Source organism: Echinops telfairi, unplaced genomic scaffold, assembly GCF_000313985.2.
Source record: "Echinops telfairi isolate 266 unplaced genomic scaffold, ASM31398v2 ScPeMD7_7400;HRSCAF=8409, whole genome shotgun sequence".
Taxonomy (NCBI): Eukaryota; Metazoa; Chordata; class Mammalia; order Afrosoricida; family Tenrecidae; genus Echinops; species Echinops telfairi.
In genome coordinates, this window is record NW_022111300.1 from 60,027,387 (window position 1) to 60,033,099 (window position 5,713).

The window sequence follows — 5,713 nt, forward strand, 5'->3', positions numbered from 1 at the left end:
GTGCTGTCTGGCAGAGGACGCCCTCTGAGCATCCGAGTGTGCATCTTTGCACTTCCCCAACACACTCACCCCACCCCGTGGACAGTGAGCAGTGGACGAGGGGGCTTCCTGGAAGGGCAGCGTCAACACACTCCCGGCACCACCTGGGGGGACGGACGGACGGGAGGCGGAGGGCAGCATTATAAACCGCCCCGCGTTGTTTTACACCAGCAATGGCGCTCCATCGGTATTAGGGACCTTAGCCGACTTTCTCCAATCAAAACTTGCCAGCCGTCCACCCTCTCTCAGCAGCCAAGAAAAGGCCAAGAAGCAGCCGAGCTGCCTGGGAAACCAACCCTTCCCAGAGCCGGCCCTTGTAATCCTGCCCCAAACGTGGCAATGCCCGGGCAGCCCCACGAGGCTGTCCCCTAAAGTCCAGGCCATGAGGAAGTCACTTTTCGGCTTAGTTGAAGATGATTCCAGAGTTGCCATCGCCCCTTCTCAGAAAGCCCTGAAGCACACGTCCCGTTTTGAAACAAGGGTGCCACTTTCCACACCTGGGTCTCCAGGCTCATCCCGGTGGCACCAATTTAGCCCACAATGGGCACTCATCCTCTTTCTGTTCATATCACCCTCCAGACAGGCTTCAGGTGACTCTGTGGAGACATGATCGGTGTGCACCGGCCAGAAACCTTTCCTCTGTGCCACTGATCAGCAAACACAGCAGCACTGCGGCCCCCAACCCCCACGCCCAACTAGCCAAAGACGCCCACCCCACCTTCCCCACAATCTCCAAGGAGAGTGAGTGTGTGGACGCCTTTCCTGATAGGGACCCTGGTAGCATCAAACTGCTTCCCACAAAAATAATTTCAGACAAAAACTTGAAATGTGGTGGGGCTGGGGGCTGCGGAGTGGAAGTGGCCCGCCCTCCTTAGAAGCCCCCCTCCACCACTGGGTCTCACTGGCTGCCAGCATCAATCAGGGCCCCAGCTGAGTCCCCGCCCCCCTCCCACACACAGTAACAAGTAGTCCCCCTGAAGCAAGTAATCCCAATCCCTACATAAATGCTTCCAACCATCCTCAGCAGGGTAAGGGGTGGAGAAGGGGGAGGGGGTCGGATTAAATGCTGGATAATTACAACTGCTGGATCACATGGAGTCCGGCACCACAGGGCAAATGAGCATATTTCCCAAAGACTTGGTTTCCCAGTGTCCCGAGTGTCCTCGGAATGTGGCAGAGGGCTGACATCAGAGGGCTGTCTACAGAGCATCCTCTCAGTGAGAAAAACAGAGAGAGAGAGAGCGCGCGCAGCTGCATCCAGGAGGCTGTGCTGACATCAGCAAGTCCCTGCGGAGCCCTGAAGAGGCCAGCCTACCTGTTTGTAAACCTCTGAAAGGCGCCCCTGAACCCTGCCTTGGAAACAGCAGCCCTCAGTCCTACCACACCATCCGCCAGTGGAGACTGCGTCTGAATTTTGCCTCTAACCCGTCCCTCTCTACACCACGCCGCGTAAAGCCCTGTCCACGCCGCCCCCAAACAAAGAGCTAGGAGGAATAGGAAGAGGAAGACAAGGCCTGCACCCTGAAGGAGCGCCCCGCTGCCCCCCACCCCTGCCTGCAGCCTGGAGCCCTGGCCCTCCCTCTCTACACTGTCAGTCCCATACCAGGGACACTCAGGGCTGCTTCCCCCAAATAGTGCCCTTTGGTAATCACACACATGTCCTCATCTTCTGTAACCCTTGGAAGGAAGGGCAAACAAGCCACGAGTGTGTGTGTGTGTGTGTGTGTGTGAGAGAGAGAACTACTTTGAAGAACTGACGTGCAGAGACAGAACTACACACCTTAATGATCCCAGCGCAGCGGCGGGCACAGAGAAGAATGTGGTTTCGTTCTGGGTGTAAAAAGGCCAGCTCTGGCCTAGGACAGAGAAGTTGCAGCTGTCCAGACAGGGGGCGGCCAGATGAGGGAGGGACAGAGGCCGCTAAGCGGGCAGCTGCACCTGCTGGCTTCCAGCAGGCAGGCCAAAACACCCTCAGGGCCCCTGATTTAAATCCGATGGGGTCAGCCACACCCCCCTCTACCAGTGTGTATGCTGTGCCCACACCCCAAAATGGGGGCCCTTCTAGGGGGCGGGGCTGTGCTTCCCTCAAGAAGCTGCGAGAAGACATGTCAATACACTGACAAGGAGGAGGAAGAGCTGAGGAGCCCACCTGTCCACTGTCCTGAGAGAGGCATCCCCCTAAGTTGCACTGTACACCCCCACGGAGGATCTTAACTCTGGAGCATCACTGGTCTCCTGGGCGGACAGACCAGGGTCGAGGCTTCCCTGCAGGCTCCACGGTCACCCATGGCATTCCCACAGGCTGGGAGCCCAGGGCTCCTGGCCACCAGGGTGGGAAGATGAGGGATAATACAGCCAGGGAGGGAGAAGAGAGGGGTCATACCAGTCTGCTGGGGTCTCCAGTGGTCTAAAGCCAAGTCCAGCACCGACCAATGGCTAGGGAACTGCTGCCCCAACCCCAAAACAAAACACCGGTGAGCACCCTCTCCACTACCAGCTGGACTCTCAGGGTGACCACCCATCTGCAAAGGACATTCCCACCCCATTCCTGCTCCTCACGCTGGCCCTCACACAGGTGCCGCAGCAGAAGCCACAAACCCAGGGGACCCGATGCCCCAACAACCATGGCCCCAAGCCACAAGCACAGGGAGAAGGGAGGTGTCCCTGTGTGCCCACCAAGGGGAGGGTGCTCACAGGGTACCAGCCAGGCCGCCCTGTGAGAACACCAGTCCCGTGTGCCATCCAGAATGGGCAGACCCGGCTGCCCGGCAGCATTCCGGAAGATGAGAGTTAATGGGCCGGCTGGAAATGTCCGTGCAACTCGGAGGGCTCAGGAGGGGGGCGGCCCGCAAGGACCAAGGGACCGTGCCACTGTCAGTAGGTTTCCTCCCGAGAAGCAGGCACACTCCCAGCCTGCTTCTGAGAAGGGAATGCCCTTGGGAAGTGGGAGTGGACCTGGTGCCGAGCGGGAGTGGGAGGCTGTCCACTTTCCTCTGGCCCCTCGTCCCTCTCCCATTAGCCCTCTCACCACGGCTGAACCCCAAGTCCATCCCCGGGAGAGCAGAGGCCTCCAGCGCCTGGAAGCCAGTCAGAGGGTGCTCTTTACAGGGCACGCTGTGTGCAGTGAGAAACCCTGTTCCACGGTCAGGAAGGAGCACCTGCCCCCACCAAGTCCAGCTCGGCAGAGAAGCGCCCAGCGCAATGTCCCCAAACCTCCGACGAGCAGGCGGCAGAAGCCGGCCTTGCGTGCTCCAGCAGGCCCTGCCTGCCCAACATAATCGGCTTAAATTCCAGGTTCCGATTTCTGGGCCATTCGGGTAGGAGGCAGCTGAAACCTTACACACGGCCTCCTGCTTGCTCCCCGCCACTCCCCTTTCTCAAGGGTTCCTCTGGTGAATTATGAATACGGCCCGGAGCTGTCCTGAAGAAGGAATAAATCGAGATCCACAACAGCGCCATCCATTGCAGGCTGGTTTTCGAGAACAGTCCGTGACTAAAGCCTATTAAATTGCTCAGTCACTCGGTGGATGTGCCCTCCTCCGTAAGACTGCCAAAAACCACCTGGCAGGACAGACTTCATTTCCAAGTATCAGGTAAGGAGGCTTCCCTGTGCCGCTCACAGATGCAGGGGTGCCCAACCGGGAACCCAGTGCCTCACCAGGGCAGGAGCACATACAGTGACCAGCCGAACCCACATACTGGTAACCAGCTGAACCCACGGACTGGGGTGCTGAGGGGAGTGGCCAAGGCAGCTCACCCCCCACTAGCTCCATCTCAGATAGGGCACCCCCTTATAAAGTTACAAAAGAGGCAAAACTCAGAGTGGGCGAGGCCAGCCAACCTGAAAGGCTGTTTACATAGAACAACTCTTAGAATTAACACTGGGTGCCTGTGGGGAAAGTGAGCAGGCTCACGCCAAGGGGCGCAGGTTTGATCCCTGCCAGCCACACCTGAGAAAGCTCCGGTGCACACTGACAGGCAGTCTTGGAAACCCTGAGACCTATGGGTCCCTACTCTGAATCCGAATTAACTCCATGGGGGTGGGGGTTGTTTTCTGATGCCAGAGTTAAAGTTCTTGTTCTAGTACATTTCAGTGAATTAAGAAATTCTGAAAAGATCATCCTGATAAACAAAAGCCTCCAGAAGTTACCAAAAGCAAAACTGCCCCCCCTCCCCGCCAACCCCTCCCCGGCCGCCCGCTCTTTCTCTTTCTCCATTGTTGAGTATTGTACACGCCTAAGAGGCACCCCTGGCCTCTGGCTTAGTTTCAGGAGGACTCCCCCATTGCTCTCCACTGGCCTACTTACAGCTCGGCAGGCTGACCATTTTCTCAGAATGTCAATGTGTTGACCTCGGGCCACTTCCATTAGCAAATTTAAGAAAACAGAACCCTAGTAATGCAGGCAGACGCGTGTGTGCGCACACACACACACACACACACACACACACACACACACACACCAGCATCGGCCATGCCTCATCTGCAAGTATTTCAACACATCCAGATTCTAATTCTAATTCAAACTCCACAATACTTGGGATTCTTCCATTTCGGGGGTTGGAGAGGGCTGGCTTTATCGCGGGGCCTGTTCAAGATAGCTGGAGCTCACCCTCAGCAAAGCAAAGATGTCCTTCTCCTCCTCCCCCTCCCCTGGAGTAACCCAACTCCCAGTGTGCACCACAGGTGGGGGGACCAGCCCAGGTGTAGGCCTAGGGGTGGCTGGGCACACGGATGGGGTGTTACATGGGAGCCAGTATGCCGGCAGACACAGAGCCAGCTATTTGCAGGCGCAATCAAAGAATGTAGGAGAAAGGGGAGAGACAAATCCAGGGCAGAGTGGAGGTTTGTCACTCAACACCAATGCCCCAGGCCTCCGCAGCTCTCCTGGGGGTCCCAGGCCCCAGCCCAGCAAGAACTGCCTTCACAAGGGTCTGGGGTGGGTGCAGTTCCAGGGTTCCAGGGCTTGCCCTACCCAGGTCACTGTTTAAGAGCATTTAATCCAAAGCCATATGGTGGACGCTATCTATCCATTTTCAGCCGCCTCTATCGGCAGACGGGGTGGCCTCGCAAGGCGTGGATGTGCAATCCCGACCCCTGTCCTCCACAAAGTTCCAGTCCACGCGCGCAATGACCAGGTTACGCTTTGTGCTTGAGCTGGGGGGCGTCAGGGGTCCCCCGGGGTCCCCAGCACCCCTCGGCCTTTGTTACCCACAGCAGGCTCGCCCCACGCCGAGGCACCACTGGATCCAACGCACGGGCGCCGACCCTGCAGCTGGCCTCGTGGAAGGCGACTTTCGGGAGCGGGCCAGCGGGGCAGACCCCCGCCCGGGGGCCAGAAACCCACCAGGTGAGAGGCCCCGGCCGCGGCCGGCCACGCCTCTGTAACCCCGCTCGGCGGGCGCCTAGCAAAGTTCAAATTGAAAGCAGTTACCTGGTGGCGGCCCGGGCTCGAGTCCACGGAGCCCCTCCCGTCGCCCCCGCCCCACACGGACCCCGCCTTTGTTACCGCGAAGTTGGCGGTGGGAGCTCAGCGTCCCTTTCACTTCTTGGGTTTCAGGCCGGCCCAGTGACGTCCCCCCTCCCTCTCACCACGGCTGAACCCCAAGTCCATCCCCGGGAGAGCAGAGGCCTCCAGCGCCTGGAAGCCAGTCAGAGGGTGCTCTTTACAGGGCA